This window comes from Gracilinanus agilis, chromosome 1 (assembly GCF_016433145.1).
Source record: "Gracilinanus agilis isolate LMUSP501 chromosome 1, AgileGrace, whole genome shotgun sequence".
Classification (NCBI taxonomy): domain Eukaryota; kingdom Metazoa; phylum Chordata; class Mammalia; order Didelphimorphia; family Didelphidae; genus Gracilinanus; species Gracilinanus agilis.
This window is the reverse complement of record NC_058130.1, coordinates 541,774,514-541,796,298: the sequence shown is the minus strand read 5'-3', so window position 1 is coordinate 541,796,298 and position 21,785 is coordinate 541,774,514.

Sequence of the window (21,785 nt, the reverse complement as noted above, 5' to 3'; positions counted from 1 at the left end):
CTGAAACTTGGGTTCTATTGCCATAGCCTTCAAGTTGCATTTGAATGGTCTTTAAGTGAATGTTTTAAGTACAGTGAGCCCTACATAGAGGCATCTAGGTGTCACAGTGAATAAAGTGCTAGGTCTTGAGTCAGGAAGATCTGAATTCAAATCCTACATCAAATACTTGCTAGCCCTGTAATGTTGGGCAAGTCACTTCACCTCTATCTTTTCTTGAACCTTACAAAGAACTTTGCTAAGGAGGCACCATGGTGGAGCAGGCTCAGAATCAGGAGAGATCCAGGTTAATGTCCTGCTTTTGACACTTAATACATCATACAGCTTCTTTGAAACTCAGTTTACTTATCTGTCACATGGTAATAATAATACTTCCAATTTTTCCTTTACAACTGTCATGAAGATCAAATGAGATAATGCTTATAAAGTGTTATATAAATTGTAAAGCACTTCATTAGGATCACCCTTTACCAGTGCTTAAATACTTCTAATGCAATTGTCCTGTATAATTTGAATTATTGTTGTTTTGAATAACAATAATAGCTAACATTTATATGGCACTTTTAAGTTTTACAAAGCACTTTACAAATACCTCATTTTATCCCCATAACATTTAGCACAGTGTACATAGTAATCTATTAGTAAATGTTCATTGACTTGTTAACTTGAGATCAAGACATTCTGAAGTTCTTATCTCATAGCCACCAATTCGACAAAGACAACAAAAAATGGAAATAATAACAATCACAACATTATAAAGCATTTGTTTTGTGCCAGGGTCTGTGTTAAGTACTTTACAATTATTCTCTTATTTGATCCTCACAACAACCCTAAGAAGTAGGCGCTATTATGAACCTTATTTTAAAGATGAGAAAACTGAGGTTCAGGAAAGCTAAAGGAGGGAGACCCTGGGTTCAAATCTGAGTCTTGGAATTATCCAAGCTTGCTATACTATACTGCCTTCTTAACAACATTCTTTGTAAGGTCCAGGGGAAAAAAGAACCTTATCACACATCTGAGAGAAAGAAAGCTATCAAGCTACAATTACCTACTTAAGTTCTTTTTAAGTAGCATGTGATTTGCTTGAAGAAACATCCTAGGATAAGCAAGGTGAGAGCCAGCCTTAGAATTAGAAAAATATGGCTTCAAGTCCTGCCACTGCCACCACCTGGTTGGGGGTCCTGGATAAGTCACCAGTCACTTAACCTTTCAGCTCCCCAGGAAGCCATCTAAGACTGTCAATCAGAAATTATCTAATAGGCTTCTCTTATATGGCATGTTCTGTGTTAGGTGCTGAAGATACACAAAACTGAACCAGTTCCTGCCCTTGAAGAGATTAGAGTTTAGTCAGAGGAAACAAGTAGGTTGCATATGCAAAATACATAGGACAAAATTTTAGGGGAAAGGTAACTAGTAACTGTAAGATGAGGTAAGGTTTAACATATAAAGTGATGAAGGAAGGAAAGAAGGAAGGAAGGAAGGAAGGGAAGGGAAGGGAAGGGAAGGGAAGGGAAGGGAAGGGAAGGGAAGGGAAGAAGGAAAGGAGGGAGAAAGGAAGGAAACAAGATATACTTATTATGTGCCAGTCATTGTGCTAAGTGCTGGGGATATAAATAGATGAAAAAAGAAAGCCTTCTTCAAGGATCTTACATTCTAAGGGGAGAAGGACAACACCCAAAGAGAAGTAATAGGAAGTGTGAAGAATTGAAAGCATCTGGGGTAGGAGGATTTTGAAGTCCAGAAAGTGAGAAACAAGGCTAGAAGAGGAATGAAGGAGAGCCAGCCTGGTACATTTCACAAAATTGAGGCTCTGGGGAAAATTCGCCAATGGGAGAATAGTGCTGGTTTTACAGAGGGATGAATATTTCTTTGGTGAGCTGGCACAGGTGCTAAGAAAAGCTCCAGGAAGAGGCAACAGTAGAGATGTGATTTTTTTTTCAGTCTAAAGAGTCAGAAATAAGGCCAAGATAGGAACTGAACTGACCCTTAAAGAAAAGGAGATGCAAAAGCTGAGGAAGAAATGCTTTCCAGGCATGTGAGATGCAGGGCAGGAGCCAATCTGCACTGTAAGATGGAGTTTCCTTAATTGCACCAATGAAACCACAAGTCTGAACCCTCCCCACCTTCCACCAAAAAAAGATAATTCATATAGTCAATTGTTAGGTTTCCTTACAGAGAGGAGGGAGCAATGGCATAGCTAAAGATTGAATGTCTCCTAATCAAAATCCATACTGGAATACTTTGGAGCACTGGATTTACCTTCTTTATTATGTTTCCTTTTAAAATTGTCCACCTTGTCTTATAATTCTTCTGTTTCTTAACCTATGATCCTACTTGCATTACCAACTTCATAGGGCCATGAGGATAAAATAAGATAATTCGTGATGAAAAGTGCATTGTAACCATAAGATGCTATATAAACACCAGTTGTTGTTTTTTGAAACTAAGGAACACAGCTTTCTTTGCAGGTACATGTGTAAAAAAGATCTGTAGAAGCCAGTCCTATCTATTCAGTCTTTCCTCACATTTTCTGATGGTAAGACTAGATGATTCAGATGTCTGAGCTAATTTAAATTGTGAGCCTTGAGGTAAGGATTGTGTCTTCTTCCGGGTATATTGTCAGCATTCAACTAATTGGAAGTGAAAACTATGGAAAAAATATCTGATGACATATTCTGTGGCCCCTGGCACTTTAGGGGTCTCATCAGAATTCCTCAAATTGTGTGTGGCCACTGGCCAAGAAAAGAGTTGGAGATGAAAGAAGATGTATAGGGAGAAAATGGAAAGGAAAAATAACACCTCATTTATGCCACAGAGACATTTAAATATAATTTGCATAGATTGTTCAGTCATTTTCCAAGGAGCTTAAATTAAAATTTTATGCTTGTTACCTCCAAAGTTAAAGTGGCTTCTCTTCCTTCTTTCTCCCCTGACCATAATTGACCGGTATTTTCTACATCTGAAGGATATCATATATGAATGTCCCATAATCTCTGAGGACTTTATTCCTCACAAGAGGACCTTCTGGGAGAAAAGGCAAAGGGTCCAAGTCAGGGTCCAGGAGGCGCCCACTTGCTTTATGTAATATGACTCTCCACAGCTTGGGACTTTCAGGAGCTAGTTGGCACAGTTCATAAAGTTTTGGTCTTAGAACCAAAAAGACCTGAATTCAAATCTTTCCCCAGATCCTTACTAGCTATGTGATAATTTAGCCTCTCTGTGTCTCAGATTCCTAATCCTTAAAATAAAGCTAATAATAGCACCTAACTCCTAGGATTATTGTGAGAAACAAATGAGATAACATGAAAAGTACTTTGCATACCTGAAAGTGACATATAAATGCTAGTTATTATCATCATTATTATTATTATCATGATTACTATTTATAACACACCATATATGCCCCACCTCTTAATTTGTTCCAACATGTTAGCAACAGGCCAGGTCCACTGGGCCCCTCCCCATTCTATCACTCCAATATAACTAAGACTCAGAGTCCTAATTGTAGAAAAATACTAATCTGTTTTTTCCTCTAATTAGCAACTTTGCAAATTATTTTCCAAAAGCATTTGGTCTTTTTTTGCAATGCTATTTTGATAACTGCTAGTCATCCTACACTTCCTTACGCTGATGCCAATGTCATTGGGCCAAAAGAACACACTGCATTCAGCTTATATCTAGTTGTAAAAACCTTCTGGAGTTGCTTCCCCAATTCTCACTAACAGGGGCAGGTTGGGTGCTTAAAGGGTGACTGACTCTCACCCTAAGATTCTAAGGATATAACCCTGAGGGGCTGGGATTTCTAGCACTATTGCTTCCAGACATCTTTAGCCACTCTGTTCCCTCCTGATATGGGCCACATTTACTGAGCTTTTAAAGAGGTTATTTACTGATGTGATATAATTAAAATAGTTAATACAGATCAGCAATATGCCATCGAGGATAGACAGCTGGAGCCAGGAAGACCTGGGTAAGTTATTTAATTCCTCTGCAATTACAAACTGCAGAGAAGTTGTCAATCTGCATTTGTTTCTGGAGTTGGTCCAATCCCTCTGCTTGTTCCTTTACTGGAGTCCTCTCTTCTACAGCACACACACAAGGTCCCTGGGGAGAGTGGGTTCAGACTACAAATGTAGTGAGCCTTGCATGTAGAGAATGCATTTGTTAAAGGGACACCTTACAAATGTTGGCTTTGAGAATCTTTTTTTTTTCCCTTTGTGAAGTCTTCAGTGAAACTCTTTATAGCTGTAGCTCTCTACCGGAATCTGAGCTGGAGTTTGGGATTCATACTCCCTGAAAGACCTACTACTTCCTCCCTTGGGGGGAAAAACTATTTACTTTTTCACCACAACCTTGTCTGATGTCAAGACTATATTATTAAGGGTCAGCTAGGTGACTTAGTGGATCTAGAACCAGATCCTAGAGATGAGAGGTCTTGAGTTCAAATGTGAACTCAGATACTTCCTTGCTGTGTGACCCTGGGCAAATCGCAAATCCCCATTGCTTATCCTTTATCTCTCTTCTGCCTTAGAGTCAATACACAGTATTGACTCTAAGACAGAAGAAAAGGGTTTTTTAAAAAGACAATATTATTATGATTCAGAAGTCTGAGCTAATTTAAATCACAAGTCCCAAGGGTAAGGATTGTGTTTTCATCCAGATATATTCTCAGCATTTGACTAATGGAACATTAAAAAAGGTTGAAAACATATAATATGACTTAGCCTGTGGCTCCTGACACTTTGGGGTCCCATCAGAATTCCTGTATCTGTACATATCTATGATTTTTTACATTTGTTCTTTGGTGTATCTCTCTCTGTTCTGAGTTGGATATGTTGTCTCCTACTTATCCCTTCTCTCCATTGATATCAAAAAGGAAAATGACTAAGATTAGGACAAAATATCCTTCCAAATGTACATTTGACAATACAGTCTAAAAAGATCCTGATAAGGAATTGCAATAAAAAAGGAAAGTTATTTTTAAAAATCAAGATAGATAGATACAGTGGAAGTTCCTTAATTAGGTTAGATTTAAAATATTATGTTCAGAAAACATGTCACAAGATATAATATGAATGTAATAAGGATTTGAGAACTGACTGAAACCTGGAGTTTGTATAGAGCATGACATAAATGGGATATAACTAACTATTATGTGGAAGATTTAACAAAGTGTTTGCTTTACCACTTTCTACCAAAGCATCATTCTCTCTACTCCTTCTCCTTTGCAGTCCTATTCCCTCTACCTTGGCCAAGCAATCCCAGGATTGATCTAGAATATACCGGCAGAAGAGAGATTTGCCCCAGTTGAGGATAAAATTGCCCCCCATTATTTCCCTTTTTCTACCCTGCTCCTACTTTTAAAGCCCAACTTCCTAGAGAGGCCAGACTTCCTGGGACCTCTCTGAGCTATTCAAATGTTCATTTGGCTTAGATGAGGTGGGAGTCACGAACTTTATTCTACCCTCCTAAACCTTACCATCTGTCCAACCACCAGTCCTCTCCTCACCCCCACCCAGGCCCAACTGACCATACAGCTATCACCCAACTCACTGATATAACTCAAGGATGCTGGGCCTTATATTTACCCCACCACCAAGCCCTAAACACCAGGGCCATTTGTCCTTGGGCAGGTGTGTCCTCTCCCACATTACAGGGGAAGCTCCTTAAAAGCAGAGACTTTCACTCATTCCACTTATATCCCCAGTGCTTACTTAGCCCTGTGCTGGACACATAGGAAGTGTTTAATGACTGATTTTTTATTCACTCATTCATAAGTATTATGCCAATTTTTGTTTTGTCTAGATCAGGGATGTCAGTGGAATAGGGAACTCTGAATGAGGAAATTCCTTTTACTAATGCAAACAGGAAACTATTCTGCAATTGAGAAGCTTCAAGATTGTCTGAGTCAAGGGGACAGCTGGGTGGCTCAGTGGATTGAGAGCCAGGCCTAGAGATGAGAGGCCCTAGGTTCAAATCTGGCCTCAGACACTTCCTAGCTGTGTGACCCTGGGCAAGTCACTTGACCTCCATTGCCTAGCCCTTAACTTTCTTCTGCCTTAGAGCTAATACACAGTATTGACTCCAAGATGGAAAGTAAGGGTTTAAAAACATAAATTAATTAAAATTTAAAAAAAAAAAAAAAGGCTGTCTGAGTCAGTAAGAATTTAGGGGCAGTTTAGTGGCTTAAGGGATAGAAAGCCAAGCCCAGAGATAGAAGAAGGTCGTCAGTTCAAAACTGGCCTCAGATACTTCCTAGTAGTGTGCCCCTAAATAAGTCACTTACCCTCAATTGTCTAGCCTTTACCACTTTTCTGCCTTGGAACCAATGCTTAGTATCAATTCTAAGATAGGAGTGTGAATAAGAATAGAATAAGAAGACAGGGGTTAGGAAAAAAAAAGTTTAAGCAATTGCCCAGGCTCAAACTGAGGCAGGACTTGTACCCAGATATTAATGACGCCTAGGCCAATCCTGTGTTGGAATTAAAACACAGTTCCCTGAAAGTGTCCAGCGTTCTCTGTATCATGCTATATGGAATATGATTCTAGAAGGACATCGGTTTTTTCAAATGAAATGGATTAGATGAAGGAGGTGATAAAATAATATTATAAAGAGATAAACTTCTGAAAAGAAGTCTGTGAACCAAGGGGAAAGTTTCAACCAGGTAATAACAATATTAAAAATACCAGCTAGCATTTATATAGCGCTTTCTTATTTACAAAATGCTTTACAGACATTATCTCATTTTGATCCACCCAAGACACTAACTAGGAGGGAAGAGCTATTATTATTACCACCATTTTACAGATGAGGAAACTGAGGCGAAAAGATATGAAAGGACTTGCCCAGAGTCACATAGCTAATAAGCATCTGAGGCTAAATTTGAACTTCAGTCTTCCTGACCCCAGGTCCAGTACTCTCTCTATCCAATGGGCCTCCTAGCTGCCAAGATTCTCATAAAATTTCCTCATGATATTTTTTAAAATATTTTTTCAATTATATGTAAAAATAATTTTTAACATTCATTTTTTTTCATTTTGAGTCCCAAATTCTCTCCTCTATTTTCTTTCCCCTTTTGAAGAAGGCAAACAAATTGAGGTAGATTATACATGTGCAGTCATGCAGAACATATGTCCATATTAGCCACCTCCTGGACGAGATGGAGAAAGATGTGCTAGATTATACTGCAGTTAGGAAGATTTGGAGGGGATTAAACGACCAGACTGAAAGAGCAGTGATTAGTGGATCAATGTTAACCTGGAGGGAGGCTCATAATAGCATACTCCAAGGGTTTGTCTTTGGCCATGGGCTTTTCTCCATGTTAGCACTAACTTTAATGAAGGTACATATGACCTGTTTGACCCTGGCATCTTCCATGTCTGACCCAGCTCTAAGCACTCCACAGTGCCTGCTTCAGCTACTTTCTTGTCCTTTGGAACAAATTGTTCTCATCTGCCCATTCCAAAGAAGTCTTCACACACTTGGGCAGACATTCCCTTAAGGGTTTGAGACCTGTCAGTTACCCTCAACCTGATTTAGCCCATCTGCCAAGATGGTTTTACAAACAAGATGACCTGTTTATCAGGTTTTCAAGGGACAGTGAAATGACAACTTATTGACATTCAATATGTGCTTAACAAGTGCTTTTTAATTAAGTCACTCTTAAAAAAAAAAAAAAAGCCCTAACCTTCTGTCTTAGAATAGGTATTAAGTATTGGCCTCAAATCAGAAGAGCAGTAAGGACTAGGCAGTTGGGGTACAGCTAGAAAATCTCTGAGGTCAGATTTGAACCCACCTCTAGGCTTGGCTCTCTATCTACTGAGCCACATATCTGCCCCTAATTAATTAATTTCTAAGTTATTATGCCCATGTGTTTGGGGGTTGAGGGAGGAATTCAGATATCTGGATATGTAATTTCACTGATGTAGGGATCTCCTAGGTGGGGAACTAAAACTCTAGATAATAAGGTAGGATGCAAAAATACCCTGATAGGTCAGAACAAATTGTCAAGATATTTAATAGGGCCAAAGTTATACAGCAAAATAATAATAAATTAACCACTCAAATAAAGAATAAAGGCATAGATAACTAGACAGCAGTTTATCTTTTTTAAGTGACTGAGAGTTCAGTGGACTGCAAGCTAAATAGTAATAAAGAGTATAACAAGACAGCCAAAAAAAAAAAAAAAAGCTGATGTGATCTTAGGCAATGTTAAAAGAGACAAAATTTCCAGAATAAGGTTCGTAATGGCCCTGCTGGATTGTACTCTGATCAGATCCCATCTCTAATATTATTAAACTCAGTTCCAGGTGCTAGCATTTAAGGAAGTGCACTGATAACCTGAAGATTACCTAAAGGACAGCGTTCAGGCTGGTGAAATGACTCACAATCATGCTATTTGACTATTGATTGAAGAAAATGGAGAAACCTTTATTCTGGAAAGTGTTGAAAGAGCGTGACACCTGCCTTGAAGAATATGAGAGAAAAGGGAAATAGAAAAAGGAATGGACTTGTTTCACTTGGCCCCAGAGAGCAAAATTAGGGCCATGGGTAGAAGATGCAAATAAATTAATTTAGGCTCAATGTGAGGAAAAATTTCCTAAGAACTGGAGCCATCCAAAAATGAAATGTGTTGCTGGACAGGTTCCTGGAAATCTTCAAGAAATGGCTAAGGGACCACTTAATAGATTAGGTTGTAGACTCGGGGTTCTTAATATATAAAGATTCCCTTTATTTCCATATGAGTAAGATATAATCTGTGTCTTTCTCATAAGAAGTGTTTCACCCCAATATTTTCAAGAACTTGGATAGAAGTTAGTATTTTCCCTTCCTTTTAGAACAACCCCCTTCTCTAAGGACAAAACCCTTGACCTGTTAATTCCCTTATCTTGTAATCTACAAACCAGTAACTCATTTATCTTTTAAAGATATCAAAAATAACATCTGGTCAGAACAAAGGATGGGGGAACAGAGGTGGGGGGGGGTTCTATGATTGGAAGACCCTATAAATTGAGTCTTTGGTCTCAATTCTTTGGCATTCCTTAAGCATCCAAAGCTGGGGAATGTCCCTTTTGGGAAAAATAAACTGCTATCTTATACTTCTTCTCCTGACTCCATTAAGTATTTATTTAAGTAGAGAGGCCATTCCACACACAAATAATTGGTTTTCTTTGTAATCATATGTATTTTATTTTATGCTTTTAAAAATATTTTTCTGATGAGTCCATTGGCTTCACCAAAATATCAAAAGGATCTATGAAAGAAAGGGAAGAGGGAAAGAACAAGCATGTGTTAAGCATTTCTTATTATGAATTTGGCCATATGGAGAAGGCTTTACAAGTCTTATCTCATTTGATCCTCACAATAATCCTGGGAGGTGTTATTTTCCCCCCATTTTAGAGTTGAAGAAACTGAAGCAGATGGAGGTGAAGTATTGTTGTTCGTCCTTCATTTTTGACGACCATTGACACATCACTCTTCCTAGGTGTGTAAGTCACTTAACCCCCATTGCCTCGCTCTTACTGCTGGAAAAGCTGCAGAAGCCTTGGAACCAACATACAGTATTGATTCTAAGACAGAAGGCAAGAGTTTTAAAAAGTAATCATTATAATAACTCAGTCAGACCTGGCTTCTCACCTTATCTGCATATTTTTGCCAGTAACTTCTTGATTATTTAGATTAATCCAACAACGCACAAAAAACATTTATCAAGTACTTTCCATGTTTGTAGTCAATTAGGTGGTGCAGTGGATAAAGAGCAGGGCCTGGAGTCAGGGAGATTATCTCCCTGAGTTCAAATCTGACCTCAGATATTTACTAGTTATGTGATCTTGGGCAAGTCAGTTTCCTTATCTGTAAAATGAGCCAGAGAGGAATTGGCAAACCACTCCAGTATCTTTGCCAAGAAAAATTGATATTCTCTTCTTCTAGTTCAATATAGGACTAGTTCACTGTCTCCTGGAAGTACTTATCAGTACATAATACCTGGCATATAGTAGATATTTAATAAATACTTATTGAGTGGTGCATTGATTCAATATATCTATAGACTAATTCAATGATCTACCCATGTGACTAGATATCACAGTTTGGGTCTATTTTCTGTTTTTTCTTATAGAGATTGTTGGGCCAAATGCTTTTTGAGCAGTTGTGGATCTCAGTTACTATGGGATACCCGGGGTCTTGAATCAATAAACCCATTATCATCTGCAAATAAGTATAGCTGATATAGGGGAATTGCTGTTATATTTGAACACTGCACAGGATTTTCTCACTAACAAGGTGGTATACTTCCTGCCAAGTGCTATAGTTGTCACACTCATATCAAAGACCTGGATATTAACCCAATAATCAACATGATTTCAAGCATTGGAGGAAGACCGGACTGGAGAAGGTAAGAAAAAGGACTTTGCACTCTACACAAAGTATACAGAATTGTCTGGGGGCCACTAGGACTTGCCGTAGATCTATGAGTATGGAGCTTCATATCCTTATTCTTTAAAATGTTAAAAAAAAAAACATCAGGTGATAGCCTGCTTTGTGTAATATGTTAACATCAGAGATAAACTCAGTGTATCCTCTTAAGGAGTGTGGAGTTCCCCTGTGATTCTGCATTTCTTTGATGAGAAGAAATATCCATCCGTGTATGTGTCCACAGTGAACATCTGAGTCTCTACATAATCCCTGAACCAAACCATTCAGAGGACCATATCTGATGTGGGCCCTTAAGAAATATCTCAGGAGGATAGAGGAGGGATACAGCTTTTTAAAGGAGTATCTATAAATTTCTTGCTATATGAAAGTTCCTACATATATAAATAGCTACAACACATAGTTTTCACTCATAAAGTACCTAGTTTTCCAATGTTATGAGGATTCAAATTTCCATGCATGCAAGGTGGTTCACAGCACCAAAACCAGTTTATCAGGCATAACCATAGGTCATTTCTCTTACCCATGATGGGTATATAAATGATCTCTAGATAAACTAATAATTCCTTAAGAATAGGGATCTTAACTTGTATCCACCCCTAAAACTTAGCACAGTGCTTTGCATAAAATAAGCATTCAATATGCTAGGTGTGATTCAAAATACCAAGTCAAAGAGTCAATAAGTTACACACAAAAATTTGTCTTGAACACTTTATGGGGGGGGGGGGGGGGAGACTCAGTGGGTTTAGAGCTAGACCTAGAGGCAGGAAATCCTGGATTCAATTCTGACTTTAGATACTTCTAGCTGTGTGACCCTGGTCAAGTCACTTAAGTCCCATTGCCTAGTCCTTCCCACTCTTCTGTCCTAGAACACAGTACTAATTCTAAGATGGTAAGAATTTTTTTTAATTGACTTTATAGGCATACCATATGTATTTATCTGTTTGATTTGATTTGCAGTATTCTGTGGCCATAACTCATAGCTTCTAGAGAATAGGACAGAGGACTTTTTTTTTAACTTTAAACATAATACTCCACCCAGCAGGATTACTCTAAGAAACTATAATTTCTTTCTTTTTTAAAACCCTTACTTTCTGCTTTAGTAACAACTCTAAAACAGACAGGCACAGGGGTAGGCAAATGCAGTTAAGTGACTTCCCGGGTCATAGATCTGGGAAGCAACTGAGGCCACATTTGAACCCAGGACCTCCTGATTCCAGGCCTGGCTCTCTATCCACTGTGCCACCTAAGTGCCCCAAAACTTAGGTGCCTTAACCACAATAGGCATTCTTTGTTACTGTTTTTATTTATTTAAAACGCTTACCTTCCATCTTGGAGTCAATACTGTGTATTGGCTCTAAGTCAGAAGAGTGGTAAGGGTAGGCAATGGGGGTCAAGTGACTTGCCCAGGCTCACGCGGCTGGGAAGTGTCTGAGGTCGGACTTGAACCCAGGACCTCTGGTCTCTAGGCCTGGCTCTCAATCCACTGAGCCACCCAGCTGCCCTCAACTGTTTTTGTTTTTAAATGAACAGATCCAGGTAGGCTATCCATTGCACTGAGAAGTGGAAGCTACCCGACCCTTTGTTTGACCTCATCTTTTCCTCACCAGAATATCAGAGCCAGGACCCGCACGACAGCCTCAGAGAACATTGCCTGAATAAGGCTTCGGAACGGCGAACCCCCTCCTTCTTCTTATTACTGCTGGGCTGTTGGCATGGAGCACCTCGGAGTCCTAGTGTTAAGGAATGCACTTTGAGCCTTTGCCGGCACGGGCATGTCACAGTGATGCTCCTAAAACAAACCAGAGCTTGACTTCCTTTCAAGTCTTCACTTGCTCGCAGTGGAAGGCGTGCTGGCAGCTGTGGTCGTCATTAGCCTTGTGGCAATGTTTTTTCCCTTAAGTGTCTTGTGTCTCAAATGAAAGCTTAAAGCTCGTTAAACAGGGAGGGACTTGGGATGATGTGCCAACATCAAACAGTGAAGTTTTTCTCTTGCTGCAAAGGTTTGGGAGCTTTGGATTTCCAAATCCTCGTCCCCTGCCCCGCGCAGTGTTTTAATTTAGATAATGGAGGGCACCAAGAGGGACGGGATTCTTTCTCCTGTATTCTTGGTGATCCGCACCACAGTCTCTTCTGTACGAAGGCCATGGGAACTGGCAACAAGCCTTTCCCCTCCGATGTCACATGACATGGAAAGACGAAAGTGTGTTTTCATTTTATCCCCTTTCTAGGCTCTAAGTTCCATGAGGGTAGGGCTACGGTCTGGTCCTCCGAGCATTAAACGCAGCATGCTCCAATCACATTAAGTGTAATTGTCTGTTGAAGATTAAATGGAAGAGTAGAGACTTTAGGCACTTGGGTTTGGAAGAGTTCTCTGATTCTGCCATTATCAGGGTGGGGTAAGATACTCCCTCCTCGCTTTTGTAACCTCAGAGAATTTAGACACCAACAACTACACATTTAGTCTGACTCTGCCTTCGGAGACACCGGAATGTTCTGATGCGACAACTTAACATATGATCCAAGTGGCACATTTAGAAAGAAGGTGCCCCCCCAGGAATTTGTGTCACTGCCTAATGTGGTGAAGAGTCCCCCAATTCCTGATGGCTGTGACACAAGAGTACTTGCTTCTGAGCTGCATGATTTTCCATTGGAAGGATTTTCAGTTCCCAGACCCCCCCCCCCCCAATCATTCACACTTTGAAAACTGGTTTACCAAGTCTAGGCAGGGGTCACTTGCCTCATCTCCAAAAACCAGAAACCTTTGGGCGGGGGGAAGCAGCAGCTGTTTAATAGGCGAACTCCAGCACCAAGCAACAGGTTGGGACAGGATGTAAAGAATAGCAAATCCACTTGAAATTGAAAGGGGGATAGAGGGAAGCAGAACACATTTATCAGACTTGGAATTTGGCCAGGGCATTGAGGAAACCACCAATTACCCTTTGATTATATAAAGCATCTTATAAACATAATTTAACTGATTTTCTCTTTTCTGAAGACTTGAAAAAGGGATGACATGTCACTAACCCATAAACTCCCATTGAGAAGGGTGCTTGTTTTTGTTTAATTATTTACCCAGAATCTCATTAGAGCAAAAGGGACTTATTAGTGTATTTGAACCTCTGCTAAGGTGGGATTAAAATCAGTATTTCCAAAAAATGGAATTCACTCAGCATATCAAACTAATGTAATTAGCTCTCCTGAAAACTAGATTGAAAGCTTCTGATTTCTCAATGGAGGAGGGTTCAAAAAGGACTGATTTCTTTCAAATAGAAGCTTTCCTCTAATAGTCTCTATCTAAGAAAGTTTAGGAGTTGAGCCTGACTGATCAGAATGTGGAAGAAGAGATCAAGGGACTTGCCACAATGCTCTTCCACTGCTTTGATTTCTGGAATATGGGCACTGGACTTTCCTCACCAGTTTTAGGTCAGAAGACTTGACCACAAGGAAATGATGGAATGAATTGCATTCTTCTATGAAACCTCAAATTGAAACCCAAATATTAGGGTTTACTGAACCACAAACAGATCCAAAGTGTTTTTTTTTAAAACCCTTGTACTTCAGTGTATTGTCTCATAGGTGGAAGAGTGGTAAGGGTGGGCAATGGGGGTCAAGTGACTTGCCCAGGGTCACACAGCTGGGAAGTGGCTGAGGCCGGGTTTGAACCTAAGACCTCCTGTCTCTAGGCCTGACTCTCACTCCACTGAGCTACCCAGCTGCCCCCACCAAAGTGTTTTAAATGCATATGTAAATAGTTGTTCAAAATGTTAACTAAACCTGCATTTTTTATTTTATTTTATTTTTTATTGGACCGGAACAAAGTGAGAAGAAAAATGTACTCTGAAGCAGACTAGTAGTTTGTTCATTTTGAATCCCTTTATCAATCTAAACAAAAAAGCTCTGATTCATTTATTATTGTTGTTATTTTGTTACTGCCTCAATTTTAATGAGTCTGTTGCCTTCAGGCACTGGGCACCAAGTCAAAAACATTCATGTGTAAGAGTTCGATTAAAATCCTGCTCCAACTCTATGCCTCATTAAAAAAAAAAAAGAAAGAAAGAAAAAGCTAGAATATTTTCGTGACTGTAGTTGGATGTCCCCGAAAGTTCTTTTCCAACCTGGTAGAATAATCAAACCAAAGGAAAAAGGTTTCACCAGGGACTGGAATTTTAGAGTTAAGGGTCTAAAAAATAGAATATATAAGAAAATAAGGTCAACAAAAAGGCACACAGGCTTTCCTACCAACCTTAAGTTGAAATCATAATCAGTGGCTTAAATGGTTCCTCTAACATCCCCTTCATGGAAGCAATCCCTTCTAGGGCTAAACTAAATCAATGATTTTTATACAGTTGTCCCTATTTCTATTGTTATCATCATTGTTGCTAATAATCATAAATATTTAAGAACGGTAATGTTTTATTTTTTTAAAAACTCTTACCTTCCATCTTGAAATTAATATTATGTATTAGCTCCAACACAGAAGAGTGACATGAGGCAATAAAGGTTAAAGTGACTTACCCATGATGACATAGCTAGGAAGTGTCTGAGGTCAAATTTGAACGCAGGACTTCTCATCTCTACACCTGGCTCTCAATCTACTGAGCCACAGAGTTGCCCCATCAGTAATGTCTTAACTTCTTGAAGTAAAGACTATTGATATTATTATCACTATTTTATAGATGATCTCTATTTTACAAATTAACACTTGGTGAGATTCACTGATCTAGTCGAGACATATTCCAAGGCAGAATTCAGATTTTGGACCTAATGTTTCCTAAATCAAAGTCCAGCACTTTTGCCATGACATCGTGAAGAGAGAAATTCAGATTAATGGAGTTGGCGTGCAGCAAATACATATATACCAATGTCCTGATGTTAGGTTCCTTTTGTCTCATTTTCCCCACTGCCAGCCAGGAATAAGGGTTGACAAGAAAGACAGCTGCCCGGAAAGACATAATAAAAGGAGCACTAGTAGGGACACTTTTTAATATTAGTGATTTTTAAGTGCCCATATTATTATTGTTATTTAACCTCTTACCTTCCATCTTAGAATCAATATTATGTTTTGGTTCCAAAGCAGAAGAACAGTAAGTGCTAGGCAATGGGGGTTAAGTGACACAGCTAGAAAGTGTCTGAGGCCAAATTTGAATCCAGAACCTCCTATCTCTAAGCCTGGCTCTCAATCCATTGAGTCACCAAAGTGCCCCCTTAAGTGTCCATATTATGAATGGCTGAAAAAAAATTACATGTGAAGGTCCAAAGTCTCTTATGAATGCAACACATTGGAAGAACAATTTCCAGACCCTGCAAAAAAATATATGAATTATCTGTCCTAGATCTGTCTACACAACTTTATGGAGATGACCTTATAGATGCTTCAAAAGAGGGTAGGATTGAAATCAAGCAGTTAACCTTATTTTATTCTTTAAATTGGATACTTGGGTAGTGCTGTCTTAGCTGTGCCCACTGGAGGAGTCTTCAAGGGACTCTGAATGCTAAGGATGAATGGTGGACATTCATGACTACTCTAAAGGTCTCACAATCAGTCAGTTCTGAATCTGCTAAATTCTGATCCACATCTCCATATTTTCCGCAAGAAGAGCATGACAGTTTTACCAAATAATTTGTGTTATGCCTAAAGTACGCTTCTGTTTTTAACAACCTATTGAATCTAGTTAAAAGAAAAAGGAAATTACAGTAGCCAGGTATGATTTATTCTTGATGAAACCAGGCTGGTTCACTGCTTCAGTTTCTAAATGTTCACAAACCATCCATTTAGTAATATATTAGAGAATTTTGCCAGGAATCTAAGTAACCTGTAGTTTACAGATTCAATTCTTTTCATTTTTTTTAAACTAAGGCTATCTATGTTTTAATCCCACTTTCAAATATCTATCAAAGAACACTAAGAGTGGCTCTTCAGTCACCTACCAGGTTCTTCCAGTACCTAAAATATATCCAATTTTGCCTGATGATGTCAAAGACAGGTAGATGGTTTCTTAAGATCTCTCTAGTTATCTTGGACTTCAACTCTAAATTTGCTTTTTTTATTCCACTCTTTTCAGTCCATATGCCTTCTCTTTATTGTCCCAGCCCTCCCAAAGAAGCAACTGAGTGGTACAGTGGATAAAGTTCTAGACCTGAAGTGAGGAATATCTGAGTTCAAATCCAGCTTCAGACAGTTAGTAAGCTGTGTGATCCAAGGCACATCACTTAATTTTTGTCTATCTTGGTTTTCCCAACTGTAAAATGGGAATCATGATGCACTTCCTCTTAAGGTTGTTGTGCAAATGAAATGAAATAATAACTGGAAAGTACTAAGCACAACATAGTACATAGTAAGTGCTATATAAATGCTTATTCCCTTCCCTTTCCTCACCTTCACCCCGCCATGAACTCCAAGTCCCAGTCCTGCTATTTCTTCAATCTTCCTTTTTCTCAATATATATCTTTTAAAACTCTACCCCTTTTTGTTATCTTTAGCTTTCTTATTTTGATTATTTTGATTTTTACAATTCCTGAAGCTGTTATTGCAATATAGGTAATCATTTTCTGCAGTCATTCATGGTATACTGTTGTGTTCATGTCTGTTATTAGCTTTTACTTCTAATTTTTGGCCATGGCCTTTTTTGAAACCATTACCTTGCCATGAAAACAGTCAAGAACTAACTAAGAATCAGAGCGGTAGATCAATGAAATAGAATCAGGCACTCAATACACAATAGCAAATGACCTTCGTAACCAGGTTTCCTGACTCCAGGCTTGGCACTCAAACCATTGTGCTACCTAGGTGGCCCTTGAACATAACTTTTTAAAAACTCTTAAGATGATTTCTCTCTTCAACTATATCACTCTCACTCTAAACAAAAACCATTTCTCTTCAACAAAACTGTTTCTGTGACTTCTCTTGTCAAGAACTTTTTCTTGAGAGATTCCTATAACTCTACATGGACTTTCCCTGAAGAAATTTAGTCTATGAGGCCTTATATCTCCTTCCTCTGAAGACTTTGAAACATACCTTCTCCCAAATCTAGGATACATGTGTGATTATTCCCATCTTTCCTCTCCTTTATCACAAATTCTAATTTGAAGTGATCACTCTCCAACAGGGTTCCCAATATTTCTACCCCATCAAAAACTTCCTTCATGTTGGTAAGAATCAGAACCAAAAGAGAAGTTTCACTTCTACCTTTAGAGGGATGAAACTCTCATTAGAGCAGGTCAAAAAATCATTAGCTACTTTGTTCTTGGTACAGATTGAGTTCCAAGATCTGTTTGGTTAACTGAAGTGCCTGTCACTATATTATGATCCCCTGCCAAGGTGGCCATGTTTCCTGAACTCCTTGTCAGGTTTTTTTTCTTTCTCTCAGAGGTGCATAAGCCCAAAGAGAACACAGAGGCCATTTAGTCTAACCTCTTTAATTTTTTAGATGAGGTCACTTTGATAGCAAATGTCAGAGAGATTTGCATCCAGATCCTCTAGTTTCATAGAGCAAAGTCAGTTTTCTTTCCACTGAACTATGATATATTTTTCAGTGTCAATATCACCCTTGCCTCTGCCTCCATTGATCTTTACTCGGATGCTTTTTACCAAACTTTCCCCCTGCAGTTCCTATATTTCCTGGCACTTAACACTTGTTGATTGACTAATTGATTGGTCTCTACTTCCTATGCTATTATAGATACCATCTTTGTCATAACATTATTCCCACAACTTGGGACGGGGGGGGGGCAAGTTCCCTTCACATAATTTCTTTTTTTAAGAAATATATGATATGCAAATATATAGTTCTTTTTATTATTATCTATTGTTTTTCAGTCACCTTTATGCCTTGTTCCTTTCTCTCAAAGAGTCACTCCTTATAACAAAGAATTTTTTTAAAGTGGAAAAGGAAAAAATTCAGCAAAACTGATCAATACATTAAAAAAATTTGATATCATATGCAGTTTTCCATATCTACAGATCCCCTCCCCCCCTGCAAAAGAATAAGAGAAGCGTTTTCTCATATGTCTTCTTTAGGGCAAGCTCAGTCTGAAATTTACATTATTCATTTCAATGGTTTAGTAGTTGAGTAGTTATAGTTGTTTTGTATATTGTTTTCTTGATTCCATGTTGCATTCGTTCATGTAAGTCTTTCCATGTTTCTCTAAACTCATCATATTTGTTGCTCCTTATAGTTGTTCACATGCCACAATTTGTTTAGCCATTTCCCATTAGGATCTATTTTGTCTCCATTTCTTTGTTACTATAGAAAGTGCTGCTACAAATATTTTGGAGTAAATGGAGCCTTGCTTATTTGTTCTTAACCTCCTTGGACTATATGCCCATCAACAGTATCTCTCAGTCAAAGAGGCTGGACATTTTAGTCACTTTGCATAATTACAAATTGCTCTCTGGAATGAATTAATATAGTCATTCTGGAAAGTAATGAGGAATGATGCAAATAAAGTCACTTGAATACCCAATTTCCTATGGATTAGAACCTGTTTAAATAAGTTACCAACAGTACATTAAAAATCCCTACCTGATATTTAAAATGCTAATCCTATTTATCAGATCTGGAAGAGGACAATAAGGCTAATTTGCCTAAGTAAGAGATATACCACTAATTATCATTTTAGAAAGAAGGATGATCCAACCCAAGAGGAAGAGTACCATTGACAGCCAGAAAGGAGTCCATTAACTGAGGGGTATATGAGATACTCAAGGGGGACTCACACCTCTGGTAGTGAGGGTTTGACAAGGCCTTTATAAGACTGCTCATCTACCTTTGGTATCCACCTTTAACCCAACTCTCACCTGGGGCTCCTAGAAGCTGTAGTATTTGAAGAGGCCACACTCCCCACACACTCCCTCCCTGGCCTTATAACTCAGTTGAGGGTAACCAATGAGCCACAAACTCATTGGTGAGTTATCGGGGTATCTACACCAAGCTTGTGAAGACTTCACCTGATGGAATGAGCACCAATGTGGAGCACTTAGAGCTTGGTCAGACATCGAAGATGCCAAGATCATCTACTGCATCCAGGTTTATCACCAGTTATCCAGACTTTTATCTTACCATTGGATTCTGATGACTCTGGAAGAGTGAGGCTGACAAATTTTTACAATTCTGCCTCACTTAAATCCATTTCACATGTAAGTCAAGACATCACCTTCATGGCATCATTATCCTTCTTTGAAAATAAAGCACCATGGAGTTCCGGGTTAAGATGGCGGCAGAGTAAGAAGCAGCTCTTAACCTCTCCTGACCGAAACACACAAAACTCCTCAAGGGGACATAAAAACAAGTCCAGACGAACGGAGGAACCCCACAACAGGGCACAGCGTGGAAGGTACATGGAATCGAGACATTTCCAGGCTATAAAGGGCTCTCACTAAATCGCAGGCTGAGCAACCGCCCCACCCCCATCCCCTCCACACACAAGATCTAGAGCTCTGAAGCCAGCTAAAAAGAAATAGAGCAAGTTTGGGGCACCCATCGAGTCATTGGCAGCTCCAGGGCCTGTTCCTGAGAGCAGCAAGATTTAAGACCCCAGTAAGCCAAAGAACGCAAGCGAAATCTGAGCTCCGGAGCAGAGAGAGGACACTGGGCACAGAGCGCAGGCTGAGCAGAGCACAGGCACGGGCAGAGGCGTGGGTGGAGGCAGACACAGCCAGAAACTAAAGCTCTGAAAACCTGAGTGGGGAACCAGTGCAGACGGGTATACGACTGTGGAAGCAGCGCCCTGAGACTTGTAAAAGAAACTCTGGCAGAGGATCAAGTAAGGGGGTCCACCTGGGGGCTTGACCTTGGAAAAAACCAGAACTCAGACCTCAGGAGCCAATAGACCACGGACAGACACTGAGCGCGAGGATAAACCTGAGAAGCTGCTGGGCTAATGATGGCTACCCAGACTCAGGAAACTCAGAAGAGAAAGAATAACAACAAGAAAAAGAAGCCTTTAACACTCGACAACTTTTACACAGAGAAAATCCAGACAACCGAGCAAACAGAGGAGGAGAACAAACAAGCATCCGGACCCTCCTCAAATAAGGAAAACCCATCACAAGCTATGGAAGAGTTCAAAACTGAGATTTTGAGGAAAATGGAAGAGATCTGGCAAGAAAATAACAGTTTAAAAGGTAGAACCTTGCAATTGGAAAGTGAGGCTCAGAAACCAAATGAACTGATAAGCAAATTGAACACCAGAAATGACCAGATTGAAAAGGAATACCAGAAGATTATGGCCGAAAACCAGAAGAACATAGCAGAAAACCGAAAGATTATAGTCGAAAACCCATCCCTAAAGGCTAGAATTGAGCAATTAGAAGCTAATGATCTCTCAAGACAACAAGAACAAATAAAACAAAGTCAAAAGACTGAAAAAATAGAAGGAAACATGAAATATCTCAATGAGAGAGTGACAGACAGACCAAGAAAACCGGTCTAGAAGAGACAATTTGAGAATAATTGGTCTTCCAGAAAAACCAGAAATTAATAGAAACCTGGACTCCGTACTAAAAGAAATTATTCAGCAAAATTGCCCTGAAGTCCTACAACAAGAGGGCAATATAGACATCGAAAGGATTCATAGAACACCCACTACATTCGACCCAGAGAAGAAATCGGTTAGAAATATTATTGCCAAATTCAAAAGCTTTCAAGCAAAAGAAAAAATCTTACAAGAAGTCAGAAAGAGACAATTCAAATATCAAGGAGCACCAATCAGGATCACACAGGATCTGGCAGCCTCCACGCTAAAAGACCGTAAGGCTTGGAATACAATATTCAGAAAGGCAAGAGAGCTGGGCCTGCAACCACGGATCAACTACCCATCAAAATTGCCTATATATCTCCAAGGGAAAGTATGGGCATTCAACAAAATTGAAGAATTCCAGGTATTTGCACAGAAAAGACCAGGGCTAAATGGAAAGTTTGATATCGAACCACAAAAATCGAGAGAAACCTGAAAAGGTAAATAAGATACAGAGGGAAAAGAAAGAAAACTTATAATTTTTAAATTTGCCTTTTTAAGGGCCTCAGTGAGATCTAATTATCTGTATTCCTATGTAGACAAATGTTATGTATAATTCTCTGTAGTGAACTCTATTCACTATTATAATATTCATTATTATAGTAATCAGAAGAATAATTCACAGGGTGAGGGTGGAACACTAAATAATCTAAGATGGCATGGGGGATGGGAAACAGGGGGTAAATAGCAGGGGACACCAAGAGAAACTTGAGTGAATAAGAAAATAGAATATTCTATTACACACAAAGAGGGCATGGGAGGGAGAGGGGACAAATACTATTATAAGAAGGAGAGGAAGAGAGCATTAAGAGGTAATAATCAAACCTTACTCTTAGTG